This window comes from Bos mutus, chromosome 2, assembly GCF_027580195.1.
Source record: "Bos mutus isolate GX-2022 chromosome 2, NWIPB_WYAK_1.1, whole genome shotgun sequence".
NCBI classification, from domain to species: Eukaryota; Metazoa; Chordata; class Mammalia; order Artiodactyla; family Bovidae; genus Bos; species Bos mutus.
Window position 1 is genome coordinate 88,008,344 of NC_091618.1, and position 14,108 is coordinate 88,022,451.

At 38.2% G+C, this 14,108-nt stretch overlaps 1 protein-coding gene across 10 annotated transcripts in view; it reads left to right on the forward strand.

The window, feature by feature from the left end:
* MBD5 (methyl-CpG binding domain protein 5) overlaps positions 1 to 14,108 on the forward strand; it is a 491,337-nt gene that overhangs the window by 327,948 nt on the left and 149,281 nt on the right. For 2 of the 10 annotated variants that reach the window (XM_070390118.1, XM_070390129.1), the window contains exon 1: positions 3,856 to 3,979. The exons of the other annotated variants lie outside the window; for them this stretch is intronic. The gene's annotated coding sequence lies outside the window, so the exon portion shown is untranslated. Of the gene's footprint in view, positions 1 to 3,855; positions 3,980 to 14,108 lie in introns of those variants that run through there. 10 annotated transcript variants of the gene reach the window in all.

Genomic DNA, 14,108 nt, shown 5'->3' on the forward strand with positions numbered 1-14,108 from the left:
TTTGCATTTCTTTTTCTTGGAGATGGTCTTGATCACTGCCTCCTGTACAATGTCACAAACCTCTGTTTATAATTCTTCAGGCACTAGCATTCCAGGTTCCTATGCAATATTGCTGTTTACCGCATTGGACTTTACTTCCATCACCAGTCACATCCACAACTGAGTGTTGTGTTTACTTTGCCTCCATCTCTTCATTCTTTCTGGAGTTATTTCTCCACTGATCTCCAATAGCATATTGGGTACCTACCAACCTGGGAAGTTCATCTTTCAGTGTCCTATCTTTTTGCCTTTTCATACTGTTCATAGGTTCTCAAGGCAAGAGTATTTAAGTGGTTTACCATTCCCTTCTCCAGTGTACCACATTTTGTCAGAACTCCCCACCGTGACCTGTCCATCTTGGGTGGCCCTACACAGCATGGCTTACAGTTTCTTTGAGTTAGACAAGGCTGTGGTCCATTTGATCAGATTGGTTAGTTTTCTGTGATTGTGGTTTTCATTCTATCTGCCCTCTGATGGATAAGTGGCTTATGGAAGCTTCCTGATAGGAGACACTAACTGAGGGGGAAACTGGGTCTTGTTCTGATGGTTGGGGCCATGCTCAGTTCAGTTCATGTGTTCAGTCGTGTCCGACTCTTTGCGACCCCATCTCCTTCAGAATGGACTGGTTGGATCTCCTTGCAGTCCAAGGGACTCTCAAGAGTCTTCTCCAGCACCACAGTTCAAAAGCATCAGTTCTTTGGCGCTCAGCTTTCTTCACAGTCCAACTCTCACATCCATACATGACCACTGGAAAAACCATAGCCTTGACTAGACGGACCTTTGTTGACAAAGTAATATCTCTGCTTTTGAATATGTTATCTAGGTTGGTCATAACTTTCCTTCCAAGGAGTAAGTGTCTTTTAATTTCATGGCTGCAGTCACCATCTGCAGTGATTTTGGAGCCCCAAAAAATAGTCTGACACTGTTTCCACTGTTCCCCCTTCTATTTCCCATGAAGTGATGGGACAGGATGCCATGATCTTCGTTTTCTGAATGTTGAGCTTTAAGCCAACTTTTTCACTCTCCTCTTTCACTTTCATCAAGAGGCTTTTTAGTTCCTCTTCACTTTCTGCCATAAGGGTGGTGCCATCTGCATATCTGAGGTTATTGATATTTCTCCCAGCAATCTTGATTCCAGCTTGTGCTTCTTCCAGCCCAGCGTTTCTCATGATGTACTCTGCATATAAGTTAAATAAGCAGGGTGACAATATACAGCCTTGACATACTCCTTTTCCTATTTGGAACCAGTCTGTTATTCATGTCCAGTTCTAACTGTTGCTTCCTGACCTGCATATATGTTTCTCAAGAGGCAGGTCAGGTGGTCTGGTATTCCCATCTCTTTCAGAATTTTCCACAGTTTATTGTGATCCACACAGTCAAAGCCTTTGGCAGTCAATAAAGCAGTAATAGATGTTCTTCTGGAACTCTCTTATTTTTTTGATCATCCAGCTGATGTTGGCAATTTGATCTCTGGTTCCTCTGCCTTTTGTAAAACCAGCTTGAATATCTAGAAGTTCATGGTTCATGTATTGCTGAAGCCTGGGCTTGAAGAATTTTAAGCATTACTTTGCTAGTGTGTGAGATAAGTGCAATTGTGTGGTACTTTGAGCATTCTTTGGCATTGCCTTTCTTAGAGATTGGAGTGAAAACTGACATTTTCCAGTTTTGTGGCCACTGCTGAGTTTTCCAAATTTGCTGGCATATTGGGCCATGATCAGTAAATCTTTAATCCAATTTTCTGTTTATGGGTGGGGCTGTGTTCCCTCCCTGTTATTTGACCTGAGGCCAATCTATGATGGAGGTAATGAAGATTATGGTGACCTCCTTCCAAATGTCCCATGCAGGCGCTGCTGCACACAATGCCCCTAACCCTGCAGCAGGCCACTGCCTACCCACACCTCTGCCAGACACTCCTGGACACTCACGGGCAAGTCTGAGTCAGTCTCTTGTGGGGTCACTGCCCCTTTCTCCTGGGTCCTGGTGTGCACAAGGTTTTTTCTTATGCCCTCCAAGAGTCTGTTTCCCAGTCCTGTGTAAGTTCTTGCGGCTCTATGGTTAGGTTAATGGTGACCTCCTCCAAGAGGGCTTATGCCATACCCAGGTCTACTGCACCCAGAGCCCCTGCTCTGCAGTAGTCCACTGCTGACCCGTACCCCCACAGGAGACACTCAGACACAGTTCTGTCTCAGTCTCTGGTATCCCCACAAGAGACTGACCCAGACTTGCCCGTGTGTGTCCAGGAGTCTCCAGCGGAGACATGGGTCAGCGGTGGCCTGCTGCAGGGTTGGGAGACTGAGTGCAGCAGTGCCTGCATGGGACCTTTTGAAGGGGGTCACCATTGTCTTCATTACCTCCATCAGTATGGTATCATGTATTAATGAAACTGCTGTCTCATATAGTTCAAAAACGTCTCTGAAAACAATTTCAGAGACGGATTTTCAAAACTTGTACAAAGTCCATATAAAAAAAAAATTTTTTTTAATAGGATTTCCCTGGAGGTCCAGTGATTAAGGCTCTATACTTCCAATGCAGGGGACACAGATTTCATTTCTGACTGGGAAAATGCTGGTGTTAGAGCATCTCCCACAGAGGCATGGGTTGGCAGCAGCATGCAGTAGGGATGGGGACACTGGCAGCCACAGTCCCAGAAGGCCTCCTCTTTAGCATCCTTTAATCTAAAAAAAAAAAAAAAAAAAATTATCAGCCTTTTTATGTCATGTTGTAGACATATTTTTTAAAAGTCTAGACAAATTGCAGAATGTCCCTTAATTTTCATTTTTCTTACATTTTTAAAAAAATTATTAGGTTCAGATTAAACATTCTTGACAAGAATGCTCCATTGGTAATGCTGTGCCTTCTCAAGGTTTCATATCAATGGAAGAAGAAAGTGGTAACAAAGTAGAAAGGCACACTGCTATGATTTGATAGAAGGGCCAATTTGAGTTTTCAATTTCTTTAATTTTACAGTAACCAGGTAATTTCTAAGTGGTCTGTGCTTAAATAGATGAACTATCAGTAAATAATATTTAATCTAGTCCATTGGCTATCATTTTGAAAAATCAAAAAATTCCCCTTTTTAAATTTATCTGTTCCTGTGAGTTTGTAAGTTTGGGTAGCTCTGATAAAATCAAGTTTCTGATTTGCAAATCTGAGGGCCAGGTGGTAATAATATCCACTCATAACTCTGAAATGAGAATTACTGGAGATGCTGAGAGAAGTAAAATATCACTGACAGTAATATGTTCTGTGAATCAACCCCACCCATTTATTTATCTTTAAAACCACAAAAATGATATATAGACTTCCTGGTAGCTCAGCTGGTAAAGAATCTGCCTGCAATGTGGGAGACCAGGGTTCGATCCCTGGGTTGGGAGGATCCCCTGGAGGAGGGCATGGCAACCCCTCCAGTATTCTTGCCTGGAGAATCCCCATGGACAGAGGAGTTTGGCAGGCTATAGCCCATGGGATCGCAAAGAGTCAAACACGACTGAGCGACTAAGCTCACACCTAGCACACAAATGGTATTTACTATTATTATTGTACCGGACAGTGCTGTGTTTAAGAATATTAATCTTTATAATAATCTTTCTACTTTGGTACTATTATTATCCCCTTTTACAGTTGTGGAAACTGAGGCATGGGAAGGATAAATAGCTTTCCCAAGGGCATACAACCAATAAATGATATGTCCAACTGTTTCTCTTTGAGATCCCACTTGCAAACAGGCAGCCTATGTAGCTGCAGTGTGTACTTAAGGATGATTTTCTTTCAGCCTCTCCTTTAAATAAATGTGTGTGTCTATGTTATTTCCGTTACAGAGAGAAGAGGTACTCCTTTATAGGGACTCATAAAGGCATAGACCATCTAGAGATTTACTGCCTCCATTACGCTGCTGGGTCTCACAGCACATGTTATGTTTTTATCAGTTTCTCTCCACAAGGTAGGAATTGTTTTCTCTCCATGAATTCTTCACATAATTATAGTTTTCTTGTCTATGAACTTAATTTTTATTAAATCTGAAAAGCATCTGACATCTATAGACTTAAATGCCACACATCTCCAAATAGTAAAGTCATAAAAACACTTCTAAAATATAGTTCTATTATAAAATTAATACCTGTTCATTGTAAAAAATAAAAACAGAAAATGTATAGTAATCCTGCCATCTTGACATAAGTCCTCTTTGCATTTTCTTTTTTGCCTTTCTGAGTTTATTGATATGTATACTATTATATGTATTTTATATATAATGTACTATTATATACACATGTGTTATTATATGCATATATACATACATATTATGACTAGACATAATAGGATATAAATGCTCTTTGGCCCGAATGCTTCTGTTTTTTAATAACTTATTTACTTATTCATTTATTTTTAGTTGCACTAGGTCTTCTTTCTGTGCTCAGGCTTTCTTTAGTTGCTGCAAGCAAGGGCTACTCTTTGTTGTGGTGCATGGCCTTCTCATTGCAGTGGCTTATCTTGTTGCAGAACACAGGCTCTAGGTGCAGGCTTCTGTATTTGCAACACATAAACTCAGTAGTTGACGGTTTGTGAGCTCTAGGGTGTGTGGACTTCAGTTACTGCGGTGTGCGTGATCAGTAGTTATTGCTTGTGGGCCCAGGAGTGTGTGGGCTTCAGTAGTTGTGGCCCATGGCTCAGTAGCTGTGGTGCATGTGCTCAGCAGTTGAGGCTTACAGGCTCTAGAGAGTGGCTCAGTAGTTGTGGCATACGAGCTTTGTTGCTCCACGGCATGTGGGATTTTCTCAGACCAGGGATCAGACCACTGTCCCCTCATTGGCAGGTGGAGTCTTCTCCTTGGTACCACCAGTGAAGTCCCAGAATGCTTATATTTTAATTTTTAAATTTAATTTTATATAGTTGATTTACGTCATTGTGTTAGTTCCAAGTGTCCAGCAGAGTGATTCAGTTATGCATATACCTATATCCATTCTTTTTCAGATTCTTCTCCCATATAGGTTATTACAGAATATTTAGTAGAATTTCTTGAACTATATAATAGGTCCTTGTCGATTATCTATTTTATATATAGTAATGTGTATATGTCAATCCAAGTCTCCCAAGGTGTCCCTCATCCCCTTTCTTTCCCCTTTAAATTTATTTTCTACATCTGTAACTCTGTTTTGTAAATAAGTTAATTTGTATCATTTCTTTTAGACTCCACATATAAACGATGTTATATGATATTTGTCCTTTTCTGTCTGACTTATTTTACTCAGTATGACAATCTCTGAGCCCATCCATCTTTCTGCAAATGGCATTATTTTGTGCTTTTTTATGGCTAATATTCCATTGTATATATGTACCATGTCTCCTTTATCCATTCATCTGTTGATGGGCATTTAGGTTGCTTCCATGTGCTGGCTATTGTAAGTAGTGCTGCAATGAACATTGGGGTGCATGTATCTTTTGGAATTACGGTTTTCTCCAGATATATGCCCAGGAGTGGAATTGCTGGATCATATGGTAATGGGTAATGTGTCACTTGTTTGTGATTGAGAAGCTAAACAACAACAACATGATAGCTCTATTTTTAGTTTTTTAAGGACCTCTATATGTTCTCCATAGTGGCTCTACCAATTTACATTCCCACCAACAGGAAAGAAGGTTTCTCTTTTCTCCAGACCCTTTCCAGCATGCCTTGTTTGTAGGATTTTTGATGATGACCATTCTGACCAGTGTGAGGTCATATACCTCATTGTGTTTTGATTTGCAGTTCTCTGTCAACTGGTGATATTGAGCATCTTTTCATGTTCTTTTTGGCTATCTCTGTTTCTTCTTTGGAGAAATGTCTGTTCAGGTCTTCTGCCCATTTTTGGATTGAGGGGTTTTTTTGTTTTTTTTTTTAATTGCACTGCATGAGCTCTTTGTATGTTTTGGAGATTTATCTATTGTTGGTTTGTCTTTTGGGGTTTTTCTTTTTTTTATGTTTTCCTTTGTTGTACAAAAGCTTTTAAGTTTAATTAGATTCCATTTGTTTTATTTTTGGTTTCATTTTCATTATTTTAGGAGGTGAGACAGAAAAGATATTGCTACAATTTATGTCAAAGAGTGTTCTGCCTATATTTTCCTCTGAGAGTTTTTTTAATAACATCCAGCCTTACAATTAGGTCTTTAATCCATTTTGAGTTTACTTTTGTGTATGGTAGTAGGGAGTATTCTCATTTCATGTTAGCTATCAAGTTTTTCCAGCACCACTTCTTGAAGAAACTATCTTTTCTTTACCATATGTTCTTACCACCTTTGTCATAGATTATTTGACCATAGGTAGGTGTGTTTATCTCTGGGCTTTCTGTTCTGTTTCATTGATCTATACTTCTGTTTTTGTGCCAGTACCATACTGTCTTGATTACTGTAGGTTTGTAGTATAGTCCAAAGTCAGAGAACTTCATGCCTCCAGCTCTGTTTTTCTTTCTCAGGATTGCTTTGTCTATTTGGGGGTGTTTTTGTGTTTTCATGCAAAATAGTAAAATTTTTTCTAGTTCTGTGAAAAATGCCATTGGTGACAGGGGTCCCATTGAATGTGTAGATTGCCTTGGGTAGTATAGGCATTTAGATAATATTGATTCTTCCATCCAAGACATGGCATCATGGCATATCTCTCCCATTTGTGTCATCTTTGATTTGTTTCCTCAATGGCTTATAGTTTTCAGAGTACAAATCTTAAGTAGGTTCCTTTCTAGGTATTTTATTCTTTTTGATGTGATTGTAAATGGGATTGTTTCCTTAATTTCTCTTTTTGCTCTTTCATTATTAGTGTACAGGAATGCAAGGGATTTCTGTGTATTAATTTTGTGTCCTGCAACTGTACCAGATTCATTGATTAGCTCCAGTAGTTTTCTTGTAGCATCTTTAAGATTTTCTATATATAGTATCATGTAATATGCAAACAGTGCCAGTTTTACTTCTTTTCCAATTTGAATTCCTTGTATTTATTTTTCTTCTCTGCTTGCCATGGCTAGGACTTTCAAAACTATGCTGAATAAAAGTAGTGAGAGTAGGCATCCATGTCTTGTTCCTGATCTTAGAGAAAATGCTTTCAGATTTTCACTGTTGACAATTGTGTTTGTTCTGGATTTGTTATATATGTGTGTGTCTGTGTGTGTCTGTGTGTATGTGGTTTTTATTATGTTGAGGTAGATTTATTATTTACTTATTAAGTTGAGGTAGGTTCCTTCTATGCCCCTCTCTGGAGTTTTTGTCATAAATGGGGGTTGAATTTTGCTGAAAGCTTTTTCTGCATCTCTTGAGATGATCAAATGGTTTTTATTCTTCAATTTGGTAATAGAGTATATCACATTGATTGATTTGTGTAGGTCCATTTCTTCTAAGTTGTCAATTTTATTGGCATATAGTTCCTGGTAATAGTCTCTTATGATCCTTTGTATTTCTTCTTTTCAGTTGTAACTTCTTCTTTTTCATTTCTAATTTTACTGATGTGAGTCCTCTCCCCCTTTTTTTTTTTAATTTTATTTTATTTTTAAACTTTACATAATTGTATTAGTTTTGCCAAATATCAAAATGAATCCGTACAGGTATACATGTGTTCCCCATCCTGAACCCTCCTCCCTCCTCCCTCCCCATACCATCCCTCTGGGTCGTCCCAGTGCACTAGACCCAAGCATCCAATATCGTGCATCGAACCTGGACTGGCATCTCGTTTCATACAAGATATTTTACATGTTTCAATGCCATTCTCCCAAATCTTCCCACCCTCTCCCTCTCCCACAGAGTCCATAAGACTGTTCTATACATCAGTGTCTCTTTTGCTGTCTCGTACACAGGGTTATTGTTACCATCTTTCTAAATTCCATATATATGCGTTAGTATACTGTATTGGTGTTTTTCCTTCTGGCTTACTTCACTCTGTATAATAGGCTCCAGTTTCATCCACCGCATTAGGACTGATTCAAATGTATTCTTTTTAATGGCTGAGTAATACTCCATTGTGTATATGTACCACAGCTTTCTTATCCATTCATCTGCTGATGGACATCTAGGTTGCCTCCTGGCTATTATAAACAGTGCTGCGATGAACATTGGGGTACACATGTCTCTTTCCCTTCTGGTTTCCTCAGTGTGTATGCCCAGCAGTGGGATTGCTGGATCATAAGGCAGTTCTAGTTCCAGTTTTTTAAGGAATCTCCACACTGTTCTCCATAGTGGCTGTACTAGTTTGCATTCCCACCAACAGTGTAAGAGGGTTCCCTTTTCTCCACACCCTCTCCAGCATTTATTATTTGTAGACTTTTGGATCGCAGCCATTCTGACTGGTGTGAAATGGTACCTCATAGTGGTTTTGATTTGCATTTCTCTGATAATGAGTGATGTTGAGCATCTTTTCATGTGTTTGTTAGCCATCTGTATGTCTTCTTTGGAGAAATGTCTATTTAGTTCTTTGGCCCATTTTTTGATTGGGTCGTTTATTTTTCTGGAGTTGAGCTGTAGGAGTTGCTTGTATATTTTTGAGATTAATTGTTTGTCAGTTGCTTCATTTGCTATTATTTTCTCCCATTCTGAAGGCTGCCTTTTCACCTTGCTAATAGTTTCCTTTGATGTGCAGAAGCTTTTAAGGTTAATTAGGTCCAATTTGTTTATTTTTGCTTTTATTTCCAATTTTCTGGGAGGTGGGTCATAGAGGATCCTGCTGTGATGTATGTCGGAGAGTGTTTTGCCTATGTTCTCCTCTAGGAGTTTTATAGTTTCTGGTCTTACGTTTAGATCTTTAATCCATTTTGAGTTTATTTTCGTGTATGGTGTTAGAAAGTGTTCTAGTTTCATTCTTTTACAAGTGGTTGACCAGATTTCCCAGCACCACTTGTTAAAGAGATTGTCTTTAATCCATTGTATATTCTTGCCTCCTTTGTCAAAGATAAGGTGTCCATATGTGCGTGGATTTATCTCTGGGCTTTCTATTTTGTTCCATTGATCTATATTTCTGTCTTTGTGCCAGTACCATACTGTCTTGATAACTGTGGCTTTGTAGTAGAGCCTGAAGTCAGGTAGGTTGATTCCTCCAGTTCCATTCTTCTTTCTCAAGATCGCTTTTGCTATTCGAGGTTTTTTGTTTTTCCATACAAATTGTGAAATTATTTGTTCTAGCTCTGTGAAGAATACTGTTGGTAGCTTGATAGGGATTGCATTGAATCTATAAATTGCTTTGGGTAGTATACTCATTTTCACTATATTGATTCTTCCAATCCATGAACATGGTATATTTCTCCATCTATTAGTGTACTCTTTGATTTCTTTCACCAGTGTTTTATAGTTTTCTATATATAGGTCTTTAGTTTCTTTAGGTAGATATATTCCTAAGTATTTTATTCTTTCTGTTGCAATGGTGAATGGAATTGTTTCCTTAATCTCTCTTTCTGTTTTCTCTGTCCTCTCCCTTTTTTTCTTGATAGCTCTGGCATAAGGTTTATCAATTTTGTTTACCTTCTCAAAGCACCGCTTTTAGTTTCATTGCTCTTTGCTATTGTTTTCTTTGTTTCTATTTTGTTTATTTCTGCTCTGATCTTTCTTATTTCTGTCCTTCTACTAACTTTGGGGTGTTTTCTTCTTCTTCTTCTAGTTGTTCTCAGTGTAAGGTTAGGTTTTTTTCAGTGTTTTCCTTGTTTCTTGAGGTAGGCTTGTATTGCCATAAACGTCCCTCTCACCGCTGCTTTTGCTGCATCCCATAGGTTTTGAGTTATCGTGCTTTCATTGTCATTTGTTTCTAGATATTTTTTTATTTCCTCTTTGATTTCTTCACTGACTTCCTGGTCATTCAGGAGAGTATTGCTTAATTTCCATGTATTTGTGGTTTTCACAGTTTTTCTTTTTTTCTTCTGTAGTAGTGTCTAGTGTTATAGCATTGTGGTTGGAAAAAATGCTTGATAAAATTTCGTTTTTCTTAAGTTTACCAAGGCTTGATTTGTGGCCCAAGGAATGATCTATCCTGAAGAATGTTCCATGTGCACTTTAAAAAAAAGTGAAATCTACTGTTTGGGGATGAAATATAAATATAAATTAGATCCATCTTATCCAATGTAGCATTTAAAGCTTGTGTTCTTTATTTTCTATCTAGATGATCCATGGGTGTAAGTGAGGTGTTAAAGTCCCCCACTGTTTCTGTGTTACTGTTGATTTCCCCATTTATAGCTGTTAGCATTCGGCTTATATATTGAGATCCTTGTACATTGGGTGCGTACATATTTACAGTTATTATATCTTCTTCTTGGATTGATCCTTTCATCATTATGTAGTGTCCTTCCTGTCTCTTATAACAGTCTTTATTTTAAAGTCTATTTTGTCTGATAAAAATGCTGCTACTCCAGCTTTCTTTTGGTGTCTGTTTACATGAAATACCTTTTCCTATCCCCTCATTTTTGGTCTGTATGTGTCCCTAGATCTGAAGTGGGTCATTTGTAGACAGCATATATACAGGTCTTGTTTTTGTATCCATTCAACAAGTTATGTCTTTTGATTGGAGCATTTAACCCATTTATATTTAGGTAATTATCGATAGTTGAGTTCAGTTCAGTCCCTCAGTTGTGTCCAACTCTTTGCAACCCCATGGACTGCAGCACGCCAGGATTCCCTGTTCATCACCAACTCACGGAGCCTGCTCAAATTCATGTCCATCATCTCAGTGATGCCATCCAACCGTCTCATCCTCTGTTGTCCCCTTCTCCTCCTGCCTTCAGTCTTTCTCAGCGTCAAGCTCTTTTCCAGTGAGTCAATTCTTCCCATCAAGTGCCCAAAGTATTGGAGCTTCAGCTTCACCATGAGTTCTTCAAATGAATATTCAGGACTGATTTCCCTTAGGATTGACTGATTTAATCTTGCAGTCCAAGGGACTCTCAAGAGTCTTCTCCAACACCACAGTTAAAGAGCATTCTTTGGCACTCAGCCTTCTTTATGGTCCAACTCTTACATGCATACATGACTACTAGAAAAACCATAGCTTTGGCTAGACGAACCTTTGTCCGCAAAGTAGTATCTCTGCTTTTTAATATGCTGTCTAGGTTGGTCATAGCTTTTCTTTCAAGGAACAAGCCTCTTTTAATTTCATGGCTGTAGTCACCATCTGCAGTGATTTTGGAGCCCAAGAAAATAAAAGCTGTCACTGTTTCCATTGTTTCCCATCTATTTGCCATGAAGTGATGGGACCAGATGCCATGATCTTAGTTTTTTGAATGTTGAGTTTTAAGCCAGCTTTTCCAGTCTCCTCTTGTACTTTTATCAAGAGGCTCTTTAGTTCCTCTTCACTTTCTGCCGTAAGGATGGTGTCATCTGTGTATCTGAAATTACTGGTATTTCCCCCAGCAATCTTGATTCCAGCTTGTGCTTTATCCATCCCAGCATTTCTCATAATGTACTCTGCATAGAAGTTAAATAAGCAGGGTGACAATATATAGCCTTGGCATACTCCTTTCCCATTTTGGAACCAGTCTATTGTTCCATGTCCGGTTCTAACTTGCTTTTTGACCTGCATACAAGTTTCATAGGAGGTAGGTAGATGGTCTGGTATTCCCATCTCTTTAAGAATTGTCCAAAGTTTGTTGTGTTCCACACAGTCAAAGGCTTTGGTGTAGTCAATAAAGCAGAAGTAGATGTTTTTCTGGAACTCTCTTGCTTTTTCGATGATCCAGCTGATGTTGGCAATTGATCTCTAGTTCCTCTGCCTTTTCTAATCCAGCCTGAACATCTGGAAGTTCTTGGTTCATGTACTGTTAGTGCCTGGCTAGGAGAATTTGGGGCATTACTTTGCTAGTGTGTAAGATGAGTGCAGTTGTGCAGTAGCTTGAACTTTCTTTGGCACTGCCTTTCTTTGGGATTGGAATGAAAACTGGCCTTTTCCAGTCCTGTGGCCACTGCTGAGTTTTCCAAATTTGCTGGCATATTGATTGCAGCACTTTAAAAGTGTCATGTTGTAGGACTTGAAATAAGCTCAGCTGGAATTCCATCACCTCCACTAGCTTTGTTCATATTGATGCTTCCTAAGGCCCACTTGACTCCAGGATGTCTGGCTCTAGGTGAGTGATCACACCATCGTGGTTGTCTGGGTCATTAAGATCTTTTTTGTATAGTTCTTCCATGTATTCTTGCTACCTTTTCTTAATCGCTTCTGCTTCTGTTTGGTCCATACCATTTCTGTTCCTTATTGAGTCCATCTTTGCATGAAATGTTCCCTTGGTATCCCTAATTTTCTTGAAGAAATCTCTAGTCTTTCCCATTCTATTGTTTCCCTCTATTTCTTTGCAGTGATCACTTAGGAAGGCTTTCTTATTTCTCCTTGCTATTCTTTGGAATTCTGCATTCCAATGGGTATATCTTTCCTTTTCTCCTTTGCTTTCTGCTTCTCTTCTATTCATAGCTATTTGTAAGGTGTCTGCAGACAAACCAGTTTGCCTTTTTGCATTTCTTTCTCTTAAGGATGGTCTTGATCACTGCCTCCTATACAGGGTCAGGAACTGCTGTCCATAGTTCTTCAGGCACTAACATTCCAGGTTCCTATGCAATATTGTTCTTTACCACATTGGAGTTTACTTCCATCACCAGTCACATCTACACCTGGGCTTTGTTTTTGCATTGGCTCCATCTGTTCATTCTTTCTGGACTTATTTCTCCACTCTTCTCCAGTAACAATTGAGCACCTGGGGAGTTCACCTTTCAGTGTCATATCTTTTTGCCTTTTCATACTATTCATGGGGTTCTCAAATCAAGAGTACTGAAATGGTTTACCATTCCCTTCTCCAGTGGACCACATTTTGTCATAACTCTCCACCATGACCCATCCGTTTTGGGTGGCCCTACATGGCATGGCTCATAGTTTCATTCAGTTAGACAAGGCTGTGTTCCATGTGATCTGTATATGTTCATATTGACATTTCTTGTTTTCGATTTGTTTTTATAAGTCTTTTTCCTTCTATTCCTCCTTTGTTCTCTTTTGTGATTTGTTAACTAGCTTTGGTGTTACATTCAGTTGCATTTACTGTGTGTATACCTGTAGTAATTTTTTGATTTGGTCATCCTACGAGGTTTTGAGATGGGAGTCTAGATGTGTACAAGGTTGTTTTAAGTTGTTAGTCTCATTCCCACCTAGGGAAGTGCCTTTAACATTTGTTGTAAAGCTGTTTGTTTTTGTTTTATGTACTTTCTTTTTGCCCTATAAAGTTAACATTTTTATGAGGTTAAATCTGTCATCTTCCTCATAGGTTCTAGTTTTGATGTTTGCCTATATATAGGCTTTTTTAAGTGTGTATTATGGATTGTTTCAAACATAGAGTATTTGGCAGAAAGGTATAATGAACCCCCATGTACTTCAATCTGGCTTCAGTAATTAAGAACTCATAGCTAATCTTGTTTATACCATCTATATTATTTTGAAGCAAATTCAGACATTATCATTAAATATTTCAGTATGCACACTGACTTTAAAGGTATTTTTAACTAACCTGTAGTTTGCATCTGACATAGTTTGTCTTGCTACAATCACTGACTTTCACTGAAAGATATTTACAGTGTTAAACCAAATGCCAGCATTAGTTAAGATTATTTTTACATAATTTAGGATTTTAAAATAGCTTCGATGAGACTTTAATTATACTAAATACTTATGTTGCTCATCTCTCATGGATTAAATATACGTATCTGTAGGGTATCTGTATAACATTTTTGTTTCTAAAGTTATATCTCAATAAAAAGCTTTAGCTACCTTTTTTACTAAAGTTATGCCTTATTAGGATCCATAAATCTCTTTATACCATGATATAAATTTTTTTGTCTTCAGAAGGCACTGTCCTAAATTGTGAATTATATTATATATTAAAAAGATTTTGCAAGCCTTTTGAATAAAAGTTTGTATTTACCTCTCCAGACATGTAACAGCATTTTTTTTAATCTTTGGACTAGATAGAATTTTATGTTGTATGTAATTAATATATGATTGGTTTTTGAGCTATCATTTCAGAATAAGCAATATAATCTTAGGATCTTCTTTGAGGATAAATTCTGAATATAAAAGTTCATCATAAGAAATTCAGGAAATATCTCAT